This window comes from Hypanus sabinus, chromosome 7 (genome assembly GCF_030144855.1).
Source record: "Hypanus sabinus isolate sHypSab1 chromosome 7, sHypSab1.hap1, whole genome shotgun sequence".
Taxonomy (NCBI): Eukaryota; Metazoa; Chordata; class Chondrichthyes; order Myliobatiformes; family Dasyatidae; genus Hypanus; species Hypanus sabinus.
This window is the reverse complement of record NC_082712.1, coordinates 57,717,224-57,734,747: the sequence shown is the minus strand read 5'-3', so window position 1 is coordinate 57,734,747 and position 17,524 is coordinate 57,717,224. Positions and strand designations below refer to the sequence as shown.

Genomic DNA, 17,524 nt, shown 5'->3' with positions numbered 1-17,524 from the left:
TTAACTGTACAACAGGTAAGTTGCTGATGTAGACATTCTTAGTAAATTGAGCAGTAGTTTGAAGCAAATTAAATAGCCAATGAAAAGCAAGTGCCAGTTTTGCTGAGTGTATTGGGGTGGAAAGGCATGAAGTTTGCTTAGAAATTTGACTGCTCAAACCAAACTAGACAAAATGAGCTTTGCTGATATGATGAAAGTTGTCCAGGAACATTTCTCTCCTCTGTTGATGGCAGGACACTTTAGGTTTCATAAGCAGAATCAAAAGGCAGGGGAGTCCATTTCAGCTAACGTGGCTGAATTGAAGGGATTGTCTGAACATTGCTGGTTCAGTGATGGGCTTAATGATGCAATGAGAGATTATTTAGTTTGTGGAATCTTACAAGAAAGCATTCAAAAACAGCTTCTGACTGAAGCACAATTCATTTATAAAAGATCAGCAGAAATTGCAGTATAATTGCTGTATCAATGGAAAGATCGGCTAGAGATGCAATTGACTTGCAGGCAGGAAAGTGACCTTGAACAAAATTGCAATGTCTAAACAGAACTTGGCCTGGCAAAACAAACTGTGTTACTGTTGTGGCAGGGGCTCGCATATGCCAGACGAATGCAGTTTTAAAGGCGAAATTTGCAGAGGATATAACCAAGTAGGACACATACAAAGAGCATGTTGAGCAGACAAAAATAAATTGACTGCACAGGGAAGAGAAAAAGATTAAAAAATCATGTTATAGTTTCAAGAAGTGCACTAATCTTCTGTACATGCTGCTGATGTAAAATCTGATAATGAAGAGAGTGACAAAGGATTGTGTAGCCTTGAGATGTACAATGTGAAACCTAACAATAGATGAGCAATATGGTTTACACCAGAAATGAACGGCAAATTAATTAAAATGGAATCGGACACTGGCTCAGTTATTTCAGTCATTCCACAAAATGAGTTTCCAAAACATTTTCAAAGATACTGAAGTGAAGACTGCAGATATCCAGACAAGAACTTATAATGGAGAAAATGTAACTCCTGTGGGGATGATATTTGGAACCATAAAATGCAACAACCAACAAGCCACATTGGGCTTGTATGTGGTAAACACAAGAGGGCCAGCATTGTGGGGACATGACTGGCTGAAACAACTACAACTTGATTGGAGATCTATTCACCATTTGCATGTCACATCCCTGCAATAGAGTTAACTAAGAGCAAATTAAGAAAGTTACTGGATGATGCCACAGCAGTGTTCAAGGATGGCATTGGAAAACTCAAACATATCAAAAGTCAAATAGTGTTAAATGAGAAAACCACAGCCAAGTTTTGTAAGGCCCATCCAAGCAACACACACAAAATGCTGGAGGAACTCAACAGGTCAGGCAGCATCTCTGGAAAAGAATGAGCAGTCACATTTCAGGCTGAAACCCTTCATCAGGACCAGACACAAAGATGAGAAGTCAGAGCAAAAAGGTGGGGGGAGGGGAGGAAGAAGCACAAGGTGATATGTGAAACTGGGAGAAGAGGAGGGGTGAAGTAAAGAGCTGGGAAATTGATTGATAAAAGAGATAAAAGGCTGGAGAAGGGGGAATCTGAGAGGCGAGGGTAGAAGACCATGGAAAAAAGGGATGGGGGAGGGAGGAACACCAGAGGGAGGTGGTATGCAGGTAAAGAGAGGGACATGGGAAAGATGAAGGTGTGGAGTGGGCAATTACCAGAAGTTTGAGGCCCTGAATGGTAGTGAGGGAGGAGGTGTAGGGACTCCTTGCAAGAGTAAGTGCCATGAGGGCGATCAGTGGGAAGGGATAGATGGACAAGGGAGTTGCCATATCTGCCCACTACACCACCTTCCTCACTATCATCCAGGTTGCAGACAGTCTTTCCAGGCGAGATGACACTCCACCTCTGAGTCTGTTGGGGTCATCTACTGTATACAGTGTTCCTGGTGTGGCCTCCTGTATGTGGGTGAGACCTGATGTAGACTGGGAGACTGTTTCACTGAGCACCTACGCTCCATCCACCAGAAAGAGCGGATTCTCCCAGTGACCACCCACTTCAATTTCACTTCTCATTCCCATTCCGACACATCAGTCCACAGCCTCCTCTATTGTTGTGATGAGGCAACACCTTATTTCCATCTGGGTTGCCTCAAATCTGATAGCATAAACACTGATTTCTCAAAGTTCCTGTAATTGCCCCTCTCCTGTCCTTCACCATTTTCTATTTCTTTTTCCCTCTCTCACTATCTGCCCATCACCTCCCTTTCTTCTATGGTCTTCTGTCCTCTCCTATCAGGTTCCTCCTTCTCCAGCCCTTTATCTCTTTCACCTTTCAACTTCTCAGCTCTTTACCACTCTCCCTCTCCTGGTTTCATCTATCAACTACTGCCTTGTACTTCTTCCTCCCCTCTTGCCACCTTCTACCTCTAACTTCTCATCTTTTTTCCCCTCCTGATGAAGGTTCTTGGCCCAAAACGTCTTTTCCATAGATGCTGCCTGGCCTGCTGAGTTCCTCCGTCATTTTGTGTGTGTTGTTTCAATTTTGTCCAAGGTTGAGTGGAGCCCATGTGGTTCCAGTATCCAAGAAGAAGGGATCTGTCAGGATCTGTGATGATTTTAAGGTCACCATTATACCAGTACTGACAGTAGATCAATATCCTTAGCCCGGGATAGAGGATATCTTTGCAGACTTTTCTGGAGGAAACACTTCAGCAAAGTGGACTTGGCTGACACCTATGAACAGATGGAAGAAGAGTCCAAAGTGTTTCTCACTATAAACACTTACAAAGGACATAATTGCTATAATAGGTTATTTTTGGACTTGCACTCAGACAGAAAGCTACAGACCAAGTTCTGCAAGGCTGCCCAGGATCTCCATGTTATCTGGATGACATTAAGGGAAATTACAGTGCTATGACAGAGGAGTTGGCCAGAGTAAATTGGAAGGAGCTGCTGGCAGGGATGACACCAGAGCAGCAATGGCATGATTTTCTAGGAAAAATGAGGAAGGTGCAGGATAGATGTATTCCAAAAACAAATACTCAAAAGGCAAGATAGTACAACTGTGGCTGACAAGGGAAGTCAAAACAAAAGAGAGGGCATACAACAAAGTAAAAATTAGTGGGAAGACAGAGGATTGGGAAGCTTTTAAAACCCTACAGAGAGCAACTGAAAGAATCATTAGGAGGGAAAAGATGAAACATGAAAGCAAGCTAGCAAGCAAATTCAAAGTGGATAGTCAAAGCTTTTTCAAGTATATAAAAATAAAAGAGAGATGAGAGTGGATATAGAACCACTAGAAAATGAGGATGGAGAAACAATAACAGGGATCAAGGAGATGGCAGATGAACTAAATGAGTATTTTGCATCAGTCTTCACTGTGGAAAGTACTAACAGTGTGCCAGATGTTGATGGGTGTGAGGAAAGAGAGGTGAGTGCAGTTACTATTATAAGGGAGAAAGTGCTCAAAAAGCTGAAAGACTGAAGGGTATATAAGTCACCCGGAGTTATGTACCCTTACATAGAAGAACTACACCCTAGGGTTCTGAAAGGTAGAGATCGTGGAGACATTAGTAATTATCTTTCAAAGATCATTGACACACTGCCAGAGAACTGGAAAATTACAAATGAAAGGAGGAAGTCAGCCGAAAGGAAATTACAGGCCAATTATCCTGACCTCAGTGGTTGGGAAGATGTTGGAGTCAGTTATTCAGGATGATGTTATGGAGTACTTGATGGCACAGGACAAGATAGGACAAAGTCAGCATTGTTCCCTTAAGGGAAAATCTTGCCTGATAAACTTGTTGGAGTTCTTTGAGGAGAGTACACATAGGATAGATAAAGGGCATTTAGCGGATGTTATATATTTGGCCTTTCAGAAGGCCTTTGACAAGGTGCCACACTCAAGGCTGCTTACCAAGTTAAGGGCCCATAGTATTATAGGAAAGTTACTGGCATGGTTAGAACATTGGCTGATCAGTAAGAGGCAGCGAGTGGGAATAAAAGAATCCTTGTCTAGTTGGCTGCCAGTGACTAGTGGTGTTCCACAGGGGTCGGTGTTGGGACTGCTTCTTTTTATGCTGTATGTCGATGATTTGGATGATTGAATAGATGGCTTTGTTGGTAAGTTTGCAAATAATACGAAGATTGATGCAGGAGCAGGTAGTTGTGAGGAAATAGGAAGGCTGCAGAAGGTCTTGGACAGATTAGGAGAATGGGCAAGAGTGTGGAAAATGAAGTACAATGTTGGAAAATGCATGGTCGTGCACATTGGTAGTAGAAATAAATTTGCAAACTATGTGCAAAAATCTGAGATTGCAAAGAGACTTGGGAGTCCTTGTGCAGAACACCCTGAAGGTTAACTTGCAGGTAGAGTCGGTGGTGAGGAATGCAAATGCAATGTTAACATTCATTTCAGGTGGTCCAGAACACAAGAGCAGGGATGTGCTGTTAAGGCTTCACAAGGCACAGGTGAAGCCTCACCTTGAGTAGCATCAACAGTTTTGGGCTCCTTGTCTATGAAAAGATGTGCTGGCATTGGATAGGGTTTCAGAGGAGGTTCACAAGGATGATTCTGGGAATGAAAGGATTAACATTTGAGAAACATTTGATGGCTCTGGATCTATTCTCACCGGAATTTAGAAGGATAAGGGGATATCTCATTGAATGTTGAAAGGCCTAGGCAGAGTAGAAGTGGAAAGGATGTTTCCCATGGTGGGGGAGTCTAGGACAAGATTGCACAGCCTCAGTATAGAGGGGCATACATTTAAAACAGACATGCAGAGAAATTTCTTGAGCCAAATGATGGTAAACTTGTGGAATTTATTACCACAGGTAGCTGTTGAGGCCAGGTCGTTGGCAGAGCTTCATAGGATTTTGATTGGACATGGCATCAAAGTTTATGGGGAGAAGGCCGGGGTGTGGGGCTGAGGAGGGGAAAAATGGATCAGCCATGATTGAATGGCAGAGCAGACTCGATGAGCCAAATGGCCTAATTCTGTCCCTATCTGATGGACTTCATTTTACCAGTAAGGATGACAAGGAACATCTCCAAAATCTCAAGATGATGTTAAAAAGGTTAGAAGCTTATTGGTTCAGAGCACAATGCAGCAAATGTGAATTCTTTAAGCCAAGCATCACTTGTTGAGGCACAAGGATTATGCAAGTGTGCTGAGAGAATTCAAGCTATGGTGGATGTCCTGAGGCCAAAGGGCATGTCATAGTTTTAGGATTTGTCAATGATTCTATCAGGTTTCTGCCAAATCTGGCTGCTGTACATCACCCCTTGAACTCCTTACTGCAGAACAGGAAGAAATTGTAATGGACAAAGCAGTGTGTAATCTTCCAAAGTAAAGTAAATGGTGGCATCAGACATCATACTCACACATTGCTTGTGATGCCTCGACTTATGGTACCGGTGCAGTCATGTCACATGTTATGACTGATGTGAGTGAATGCCCCGTAGCATTTGTATCATGTTCCCTTACACTGCAGAGAAAAAGTATGCACACATTGTCAGAGAGTCTGGTTTGGGGTGTAAAACCTTTCAACCAGTACTTGTGTGAGAGAGAGTTTCTCCTCATTATTGATCATCAACCACTTGTATCCATTTTCAATCCACAGAAGAGTGCTCCACTAACAGCTGCAGCATGACTGCAGGTTTGGGCTTTGTTTCTTGGAGGACACAATTAGAAGATCAAATTTTAGAGGATGACTAACCATGGAACTGCTGATGGATTGTTCAGTTTACCGTTGGAAAAGGAATGCCTGAAAACTTTACAAAGGAGGTCACTTTTTTGACGTATTTTTCCTAATGCAAATCAAAAGTCTCCTTGCCGCAGTGCTAATGATCCAAAGGGAAACCAGAAAAGACTCCACACTGTCTCAGGTCTACATGTCCACCCAAGGTGGCTGGAATCTGCAGCAGAAACTCCAGTTCCTCAATCTTTAACAGTGCCAGAATGATCTGACCCTTTTGTGGAGATTGAGAGTTGTTGTACCATTCAAACTGAGAGGTTGAGTATTGGGAGAGTTTCATGTTGGTCATCTAGACATGGTCAAAAAGAACGCATTGCCTTGAAGCATTGTCTGGTGGCCTGGGATAGATCAGCAGTTCAAGCAGCTTACCCATGCGAAGCAGCACCTCTGCATCCTTGGGAATAGCCTGCATTACGCTGGCAGAGGGTTCATGTAGATTTTGTCAAATCATTCATGGGCACAAATTTAATGATAGTAGTGGATGCAGCTACAAAGTGGGCAGATGTGTCCGCAATAACCTCCACTATAGCCTTGCACACTGTTAATGTGCTGAGAAGCCTTTTCTCAAGGATTGGTGTTCAAGAACACTTAGTCAGTGACAATGGACCAGAGAACAGAGTGATCCAGGAATAATGGTGCATAGTTCCCTGAAGGTGGAATCTCATGTGGATAGGGTGGTGAAGAAAGCTTTTGGTATGTTGGCCTTTATAAATCAGAGCATTGAGTATAGGAGTTGGGATGTAATGTTAAAATTGTAAAAGGCATTGGTAAGGCCGAATTTGCAGTATTGTGTACAGTTCTAGTCACCGAATTATAGGAAAGATGTCAACAAAATAGAGAGAGTACAGAGAAGGTTTACTAGAACGTTACCTGGGTTTCAGCACCTAAGTTACAGGGAAAGGTTGAATGTTAGGTCTTTATTCTTTGGCGAGTAGAAGGTTGAGGGGGGACTTGATAGAGGTATTTAAAATTATGAGGGGGATAGATAGAGTTGACGTGGATAGGCTTTTTCCATTGAGAGTAGGGGAGATTCAAACAAGAGGACATGAGTTGAGAGTTAGGGGGCAAAAGTTTAAGGGTAACACGAGGGGGAATTTCTTTACTCAGAGAGTGGTAGCTGTGTGAAACGAGCTTCCGGTAGAAGTGGTAGAGGCAGGTTCGGTATTGTCATTTAAAGTAAAATTGGATAGGTATATGGACAGGAAAGGAATGGAGGGTTATGGGCAGAGTGCGGGCCAGTGGGACTAGGTGAGAGTAAGCGTTCAGCACGGACTAGAAGGGCCGAGATGACCTGTTTCCGTGCTGTAATGGTTATACGGTACGTTGTGTGAACAGCTGGAAGATGACTGTGATTTTGTGAGTTGGGTAGAAGGTACAAGTGCCTCATGACTCGCACCACATGGTTCAAGAACAGTTACTACCCCTCAATCATCAGGCTCGAGAACAAAACGGGATAACTACACTCATTTAAAGACTCTGACATATTGCTGTTTCATGCTATTTATTGCTAGTTATATCTGAATTTGCACAGTTTGTTTACAGTTAACAGTTCCTGATGGTTACAGCTTACAGTTACTGTTCTATAGATTTGCTAAGTATGCCCGCAGAAAAAGAATCTCTGAGTACTATGTGGTGACATGTATGTACTCGGATAATAAATTTTACTTTGAACTTTTGTGGAGGACCTGGGAGCTCCAGAAGTCTATTACTCCAAGGACTATATGCTGCTGTTGTCTTTGTTTCAATGTTAAAGTTCTCTGACATATCTCTTAATTCATCTTTAATAAAATCACCACCATTATCACTGAATAAAACATAGAAACATAGAAAACCCTCAGCACAATACTGGCCCTCCGGCCCACAAAGTTGTGCCGAACATGTCCCTACCTTAGAAATTACTAGACTTCCCCATAGCCCTCTATTTTTCTAAGCTCCACGTACCTATCCAAAAGTCTCTGAAAAGACCCTATTGTATCAGCCTCCATCACCATTGCTGGCAGCCCATTCCAAACACTCACCACTCTCTGAGTAAAAAACTTACCCCTGACATCTCCTCTGTACCTACTCCCCAGCACCTTAAACCCATGTCCTCTTGTGGAACCATTTCAGCCCTGGGAAAAAGCCTCTGATTTTTCACATGATCAGTGCCTCTCATCATCTTGTACACCTCTATCAGGTCACCTCTCATCCTCTGTCGCTCCAAGGAGAAAAGGCCGAGTTCACTCAATCTGTTTTCATAAGGCATGCTCCACAATCCAGGCAACATCCTTGTAAATCTCCTCTACACCCTTTCTGTGGCTTCCACATCCTTCCTGTAATGAGGCGACCAGAACTGAGCACAGTACTCCAAGTGGGGTCTGACCAGGGTCCTTAAATGAATACTTTACATAGTGGGGCATGCACACTTATCCAGGAATGGATGAAGTTTTTTTTTAACCATCTCTGAGGGTCTCTGTATTTACTATGCTACCAGCACTGAAACGTGTGAACTCATAAATGATGTGGAGATACCATACTCCTTGCTCCAGTTCATGTAACTCTATGGCTACTGTTTCCTTGTATTTCGATGCTCGTGGATGACCAACCACAGGCTTGGGCTTTGGTTTGCCAAACTTTTGGCACGTCTCACAGGTGTCAATTATCTGCTTTAGGATGGAAAAATAATCTGTAACTTTGAATTCCTGAGCAGTTTCTGAAGTCTAACAACTGACGCATGTCAAAACTGCTTGTGAAGATTGAGCAACACTTTACATTTCTCATCTATGGTCATGTTTGTGTGACAGTTAGTACTTCATTCTCACACTGGTTCTCAAGTAGTGTTTACCTGGAATGTTCACACAATGATGCCCAGAGCTAGTGAGCTTAAGACGCTGGCTGTTGAAACATCATTGCTTGGTCATTCTCCATATCCAGCACTGCTCCTGCTTTCTTTAGGGAAGAGTTACTCAAGAGTAATAGATTTACTCAAGATAGTTCACTGGTACCACCTCCATTTCAATGTAACATTTTGTCTGCCCTATTTTTTGCAGGGATTTTCACTCTTTTGGTGGAATGTACAATCTTTCCATCTCCAAATTTGAATGTTTTACTACTAAGTGAATCTGTGTTCTCCAGTTTCTGCATTTCATTCTGGTCTAGTTCACTCACATAGCTTTCAAGCCATGTTTCTCTGCACACTTTGTGTGCGCGCATGCTGTACCAACAACAGCAGATCCTAGAGATTCTATCATCAAGATCTCTCCCTCAGATGTCCCTGCATTAGTAAGTGATTCCTTCACAAACAATGTGATATGGTTCTCTTCTACATCTTCAGATTTGTTCGTTTTCTTCAGTTAGCCTAACTTGTTCGGTTCCATGTGGCCAGTTTCTTGCCCAATGGTAAATACTTTAACACATTTCAATTTCCTACTGTACTTGTGTGGTGAACTACATATACCTGTCTGGACACCCCCCCCCCCCCCAGCTGACTGCTCCTGTGGCTCCTCCCACGGACCCCGCTATAAAGGCGATTGGGGCCTGAGCTCCGGCCTCAGTCTCCAGGATGTAGTGTGGTGGTCAATTGCTGCTTGTTCTTTCTTCCAGCCAATATAAGCCTATATCTCGCCTCACGTCTCCGAGAGTTATTGATGGTGCATCAACTTGTTTTTTGAATTTGTTGCCAGATAATGGTACTTTTGTCTGGTCACTCTGGGATCTATGCTTGTTTCTGCTCAGTGAAGTATGCTGTTTCCTGACTCAAACTAATTCCGACTGTTGTCTTAATGGGCTTTACTCCAAAAATCCTCTTCAGTGCTGGTTTCATAGATGCAAATGTAAGTTCTGTGCATGCAGTTAATGCTAGCTGTCTGTCCTTTATATCTAGACACACCGTTTCCATCACTTTTCAAGCTAATACAGTGTCAGCAAATTACATTTTGTATTTACACATACGACTGTACTTTTCAAAATCAATAATATAATCAGCCATATTTTTAGAATTGTCTCTATAAATTTTGTCAAAGTCTGAATATTCCTCATAAATCCAATTCTTCTTTTCAATTTTGCTAAAACAGAGCCAAGTGTACATATTTATTAGTGTTATTCATACCGTCATCTTTGTTCAAGTCTTTCACCGAAAGACTTCACAGTCTCTCTTGCTCTTCTTGAAAGTGACAATGAAACAGCCAAAGCTTGCTTTGTCTTCTCCAGTTCCGTTACATAGAAACATGGAAAAACCTACAACACAATACAGGCCCTTTAGCCTACAATGCTGTGCCAAACATGTACTTCAGAAGCATGAATCCATATTCCAATTCAATTTTTCCAGTTTTCATATGGCTTGCCTCATCAAATGCTGGTGGGATCCTATATCTGGAAACCATCCTCTTCCACCACTGTTAACGCCAAAACAACAAGGACACATTATTCTTTTGTTTAAGCAACTTTGTTTCCAACTTCTCCCTTCAGTACTTGAGGACCACCACCTTTACATCCCACAATACCCCTCTCTCAACATGCGCACATAACAGGGAGAGTGTGCGTGTGTACTAAATACTTACATAGTCTAAATGAACAGAACTCAACATACTGACCTGGAGAGAGCATGGTGGTATTGGTCTACTGATCCTGTCAATGGATTAGAAGGATTTTGTGGAGACAGCTTTCATAGTACCTTTCCAGTGCTTTGAGGTGCTTGTTGTAGGTAGGCCAAGTTTCTGAAACATATAGGAGGGCAATGAGCTCAGTGCTGATTTTGATGCCTAGCTCTTTGAACACTCCTTTCCCCAAACAATTAATGACTGTTCTTGCACATTGGGTTGCAGGGAGCAGTGAATGTCGTCATCAATGTCTGCCTTCATAGAGAGTTGCTCCTGAAACATGGAGAACATTTATTACTATAGGCAGTGGCTTTGAGGAGAGGACTCAGATTGGAAAAGGAACTTAATTTTGTAGTTGTCATTCTCTTGAACTACTTAATGATCATAGAAGCAAAAATTATCTACATACTGTATGACTATTGAAGTTCAAACATTTTTCATTCTGGAGTAGATGTCACAGAAAGTGAACAGACTTTCATTCATCCTGTAGATTAGTTCCACCTCAGTGAGAGCTTGCTGGGTGAGAGGCATAATACTGTGAAGAGAAAGACTTAAGGAAGACTGGAGTGATGACTTGGCCTTGCTTCATCACACTGCATATTGGCAATAGGTCATAGATTCATCATGTAGCTGACAAAGAATGGAGATAAATTTCTGCAGAGAGACGTATTTGGGAAGAATGATCTGAAGTTCCTTTTTGATTCATGTGGTATAAAGTGCTGAAAAGGATGGAAAAGGTCGTGTACAGAGGCTGATACCACCTCCTTCATTCTTCTTGTAGTTGACACAGTGAAGATCTTGTCCACTGTATTTTTGATGGACAGAATCCATACTGTTTCAGGGAGTAAAGCTTTGGCCACCATGAGGAGGGTTTTAAGGAAGATAATTGTATTAACTTTATCTTTGCCAAACAGCAAAGGGAATCTTCCAGCAGTTAATGTCTTTCATGAATCTTTTCTTGAAGATGGTCACAATTGTGGTGTTTCTGAGGTCTGCCAAAGTTCTCTTTCCAGACGAAGAAAATAAAGGAGATGAGCATGCACAGATGTTCCTCTCTACCAAATTTTAAAATTTCAGCAGTTATGCTCTCTACCAACAGGTGACTGTTGTCTCTCAGCTGGCGGGGGCCTTTATGACTTCTTGCCAGCCTGCTGTGGTTGTGAGACTAAAATGGTTAGTGTGGTGTGGAATTGAGACAAGCGTATCTGTATCAAGGTGGTGGTCACGAATCATTGCTTGAGAAATCCTCCAAAGTGTCTCTTCTCCTGAATACTGAAAGAAAAAAGAAGCAAGCAGCAACAGCCATCATATTTTGTGAATCTCAGTTCCTGAGGAGACATTGGATTGCGTAGAGGGAGAGAGAGCTTAAAAGAAACAAGCAAGAGCAGTTGGCAAATTTTGCACACCACACTTCCTGAGGAGACATTGGATTGTGCATAATTAGACATTTGGCAAGATCCAATAAAAAGAAGTTAGGTTGAAGCAGAATGGTTATCGTGCAAGTGAGCCAGAGTTAGATTGGAGAGTTGAGGTTTTGGTTTATTGAGGCTTCAGTGAGGAGAGATGTAGGTTGTAGGCAGACTTATTCTTTCTTTCTTATTGTCCACTTAGAGTAGCAGGGATGCTTCACTTGTGAAATGTGGGAAGGCAGGGAGACTGTCAGAACCACGGATTCGGCAGTGCAGTAGATACAGCAATTGCACTTGTGAATTTGCACGTGTCAGGTAATTATTATTTAATCATGATAGTATTTAACTCCATACTTGTCATCATAGACATGGACAGAGCATAGCAACGCTTCGCTGCTGTTTTGCATTCGGCCTTCCCTGACATATTGGACTTTCAAGTCAACTGACTCTGAAGACTAGCAGTATTCGTTTAATGTTTTTCTTTTCAGCTGCAGTGTAGGCTTCGTGTTCCTTTTGAGAGTTTTAGTTAACGGCTCTGTTTGTCCCAGCGTTTTTTGTTTATTTTCCCTTTAACACTGTTGGTATTAAAGTCTTTGAACTTTCAACCTGCTTCAGTGTCTCTCACTCTGCACTTGGGCCATATCCAAACCTGGTAACACCAATAGGTTTAAATGAGATCACTCTCATCCTTCTGAATTCCATCAAGTACAGGCTTCAAATACTTGCATGTGTTAACCCTTACATCTGGAGACATTCTTGTGAACCTCTTCTGGAACCTCCGTAGGGCCAGTACGTTCTTCCTTAGGCTCTCATGATTGCTCTCATGATATTCTAAATCTCTGTCTTATAGTGCTTCAGTGGTACATCCTTACTTTTATACCCTAGTGCTCTCAAAATGAATGGTATCATTGCATTTGCCTTCCTTACTACCAACTCAACTTGCAAGTTAATCTTTAGCGAATCATTCATGAGGACTCCCAAGTCTTTTTGCACCTCCAATTTCTGAACTCACCTCCCATTTCGAAAATAGTCTTCATCTTTACTCCTTATCCCAAAGTAAATGACAATTTTAGTTAAACTCTTACAAGTTTCCAGTGGTACTTTTATTCTGTACTCCATGAAGACTTTGTGATGTTTGAATCAAGGAATCTTATTAGTCTTCTGACTTCATTTTTAAGCAAGTTGAGCCCTAAGTCCTTATATTTGCCCAGTTAGGCTACCCCATTGCTCTGCTCCTTTATTCTGCCTACCAAAGTGCATAACCTGATACTTCCCTATGCTGCCACTTCTTTGCCAACTCTCCCAACTTGGCCATATCCTTCAGCAGACTCCCTGCCTCATTGATACTCCTGGTCCTCCACTTATCTTGGTATCCCCTGAAAACGTCCACAATGCTGTCTGGCCTAGAGTATATGATCCCTAAATCCCCAACTTTGAATGGTTTCTAGTACCCTGGAACCTTGTCCAAATTGCTTAAACTCCCTACAGTATTTGTTGCTGTTCACAAAAGTAGCAAGTACATCATAGCTGTTCAAAAAATATCAAAGGCTGTCAACAAGGTGTCCTATAGATTGCGTTTACCAGTATCACTGAAGATCCACCCAGTATTCCATGAATCCCAGCTCAAGCCAGTTACTACCTCTCCCCTGGGCCCAGTCACCCTACCTCCCCCTCCTCCCCGCCTGGTATATGGTTCCCTTGTCTATACTGTGAGGTGCCGCCTGGCATCTCACCGGGTACATGGTAAGGTCCAGTTCCTTGTGGACTGGGAGGGGTATGGCCCAGAAGAACGCACTTGGATCCCAGCGAAGGACATCTTGGACAAGTCACTGATCCGGGACTTCCAGCGGACACAGGTCTGTGGTGCCTCAGGGGCTGCACCTAGAGAGGGGGGCCCTGTTGCAACCGCAGATTCAGCGGTGCAGTGGATACAGCAATTGCGCTTGTGAATTTGCATGTGTCAGCTAATTATTATTTAATCGTTATGGTATTTAACTGTATACTTGTCATCATAGTGCTTGTCGAGACTTGGACAGAGCATAGCAATGCTTCACTGCTGTGTTGTATTCGGCCCTCCCTGAGATATTGGACTTTCAAGTCAACTGACTCTGAAGACTAGCAGTATTCGTTTAATGTTTTTCTTTTCAGCTGCAGTGTAGGCTTCGTGTTCCTTTTGAGAGTTTTAGTTAACGGCTCTGTTTGGCCTAGTGTTTATTGTTTATTTTCCCTTTAACACTGTTCGTATTAAAGTCTGTAAATTATCGACCTGCTTCAGTATCTCTCACTCTGCACCTGGGCCATATCTGAACCTGGTAACAGAGACCTCCAGTCTGCTGTCAACTTCACCTGCAATAAGTGCATCCAGCCGTAGCTTCTAACAGACCATGTTAAGGAATTGGACTCAGGATCAATTGGGAAGCTGTGGGTTTGATAGTCAGGATGTATGGGGAGGTAGTTATATCTAAGGTGCAGGACACAGGTAACTGGCTGACCGTTAGGAGAGGTGAAGGAATAGGCAGTCAGTGCAGAGCACCCCTGTGGCTGTTCTCCTCTACCACAGGTATACAACTTAAGATACTAGTGGAGGGGGGGGGGGAGTGGTTAACCTAGCAGAGGAAAGTCACCGTGGTCAGATCTCTGGCACAGATACTGGTTCTGTGGCTCAGAAAGGAAGTGGGGAGAAGAGGCGAACTGTAGTGATAGAGGATATATTGTTTAGGGAACAGAAATGAGGTTCTGTGGAAGAGAACGAGATTCCCAGATTATATGTTGTCTCCCAGATGCCAAGGTTAGGGTCATCTTATACAAGTCCACAAGCGGGAGGGTGAGCAGGCAGAGGTCATGATCCGTGGTGGTACCAGGAAGGAGGAGGGGTGACGAGGTCCTGCGAAGTGAGTTCAGGGAGTTAGGTGCTAAGTTCAAGGACAGGTCTTCCAGGTTTGTAATCTCAGGTTTCCTACCCTTGCCAGGTGCTAGTAAGGTCAGAAATAGGAAGATCATACAGATTAACAAGTGCCTAAGGAGTTATTGCAGGAGGGAGGGCTTCAGATTTTTGGATCATTGGGCTCTCTTTCAAGGAAGATGGGACCTGTAGAGAAGGAATGATCTTCCTAACACCTTACCCTCCCTGAACACCATTACCCTCTCCCCTGATACCTCCAACTCTCTATCACCCTTTTATCCCAGCTCTAATCCCTGCTGCGTCTTCACCATTACCGCTGTGCTTCTGCTCTCTGAGGTGGAGCGTTCTGTCCTCAGCAAGGATCTTATCTTTGTCCCCCTTTGCCCTCACCACAGTGAGTTCTGCACCCACCAAAACGACTAGCTCTTCTTCTGTCACCTCCATCTCCAAGCCCACTTCTTTGACAAGAAGTCCCCACCCCATGACAATAAACCCTTCTCCCGTTGCCAACCTTCCTTCTCTTCTTGGACACCCTGCTCTGGTTCTCTGCCTTCCCTGGATCTTTTCATCTCTAAATGCTGACAAGACATCAATTGGCTCAAATTCAACATTCCTCTCTCCTCCTCGAACCTTACTCCTTCTGAATACACTGCCCTCCATTCTCTCTGCACTAATCCCAACCTTACCACCAAACCCGCAGACAAAAGCAGGTGCCACTGTAAACTGGCGGTCTGATCTCTACCTTGCTGAGGACAGGGGATCTCTCAGACACCCCCTCATACCTACTCCTTGAAGAGAACTCCTCTCCATTTATTAATCAGAAAACTCTCTCTGACACCTTCTCCGACCTCATCAACTCTGGAGAACTCCGATCCACTGCCACCAAACTCGTAGTTTCCTTACCCTGCACTGCTCGCTTCTACCTCCTACCCAAAATCCACAAACAAGACTGTCTGGGTAGGTACATTGTCTCTGCCTATTCCTAGCTCACTGAACACATGTCCTCAACCCTTGATTCCATTCTATCCCCCTTGGTTCAGTCTCTTTCCACCTACATTCATGATACTTCTCATGCTCTCCATCTCCTCAGTAACTTTCAATTCCCTGGCACTGACTACCTCATTTTCACCATGGATGTTCAATCCTAATACTTTTATTCCTCCCATCAAGAAGCCTTAAAGCTCTCTGTTTCTTTCTCAATAAAAGAACCAAGCAGTTCCCCTCCACACCAATTTTCTCCATCTGGCGGAACTGGTCCTTACCCTCACCAATTTCTCCTGTGGCTCCTCCCACTTTGTCCAGACTTGAGGGGCAGCCATGGGCCCTAGCTCTGCCTGTCTTTTTATTGGCACCATAGAATAGCCCTTGGACCAAGCCTTCCCTGGTAATGCTTCACAAATCTTCCTGTTACATTGATGACTACTTTGGTGCTGTCCCATGCACCTCTGCTGAACTCATCAATTTCACCAACTTTTCAATTTCGACTTTGCTCTTGAGATCACTTGGTCCATTTCTTACACCTCTCTCCACTTCCTCGATCTGCCTCCATCTCTGGAGACAAACTGTCTACCAACGTCTACCAATTCCCACAGCTGTCTTGACTATACACCTTCCCACCCTGTCTCCTATAGAAATACTATTCCCTTTTCTCAGTTCTTCAGGCTCCACCCAGTCCCCAGGATGAGGTTTTCATTTCCAAGACATCAGAGATGTCCTCCTTCTTCAAGGAATGGGGTTTTCCTTCCTCCACCATTGATGCTGCCCTCACCTGTATATCCTCCATTTCCCGGACATCCATGCTTACCTCATCTTCCTACAGCCTTAGATTCCCTCTTGTCCTTACCTACCATTGCATGAGCCTCAACATTCTCCAAAACACCCACCATCTCCAAAGGAATCCTATCACTAAGCTCGTCTTTACCACCCCTCCCACCACTCTCCGTATTCCGCAGGGATCACTCTATCCCTGATTTCCTCGTCCATTTGCCCCTCCCCACTAATCTCCCTCTCAGCACTAGTCCCTGCAAGCATCCAAAGTGCTACACCTGCCATTCACCTCTTCCCTCACCTCCATTCAGGGCCCCAAACAGTCCTTCCAAGTGGGGCAACACTTCACCTGCAAATCAGCTGGAGTCGTCTATTGTATCTGGTGCTCGCAGTGCAACAACCTCTACGTTGGTGAGACCTGTCGTAGATTGGGGCCCTGCTTTATCGAGCACCTCTGCTTCATCTGTCAAAAGAGGAACTTCCCGGTGGCTCAACAACATCCGAATCCCATTCCCATTCCCAATCTGATGTAGAACGTAGAATAGAATAGCACTGAGACAGGTTATTTGGTCCACAATATTGTGCAAAACCAGCTAAAAAGCATAAACACCCAAAACACTAATCCCTCCTACCTACACAATATCCATATCCCTCCATCTTCCTCACATCCATGAGTCTATCCAAACATTTCTTAAAAGCCTCTTATTTATTTGCCTCTACCACCATTCTAGGCATCCACAATTCCCTGAGTAAAAAATTGACCCCTCACATCCCTTTCAACCAACCCCCCTCTCACCTTCAATGCATGCCTTCTGGTATTAGACATTTCAACCCCGGGGAACAAATACTCCAAGTCTACTCTATGTGTGCCTCTCATATTCTTGTAACCTTCTGTTAGATCTCCCACCCAGCCTCCGGCACTCCAGAAGAAACAGCCTAAGCTTATCCAGCCACTCATGATAGCACATGCCCTCTGAACCAGGAGGCATCCTGGTAAACCTCTTCTGTACCCTCTACAAAGCCTCAACTTCCTTTGTATAGAGGGGCAACCAGAACTTTATGCAATGCTCTAGATATGGCCTAACAAGGGTTTTATAAAGTCGAAATATAATCTCTTGACTTTTGAACTC

The 17,524-nt window shown here is 43.5% G+C and overlaps 1 long non-coding RNA gene across 1 annotated transcript in view; it reads left to right on the top strand.

Annotated features, from left to right (window-relative positions):
• The window catches only part of LOC132396792 (uncharacterized), a 33,985-nt gene extending 24,151 nt beyond the window's left edge, over nucleotides 1-9,834 (top strand). The window contains exon 4 of the long non-coding RNA XR_009513128.1: nucleotides 5,605-9,834. This is a non-coding gene — a long non-coding RNA (uncharacterized LOC132396792). The remainder of the gene's footprint in view (nucleotides 1-5,604) is intronic.
• The last annotated feature ends 7,690 nt before the right edge of the window (nucleotides 9,835-17,524 follow it).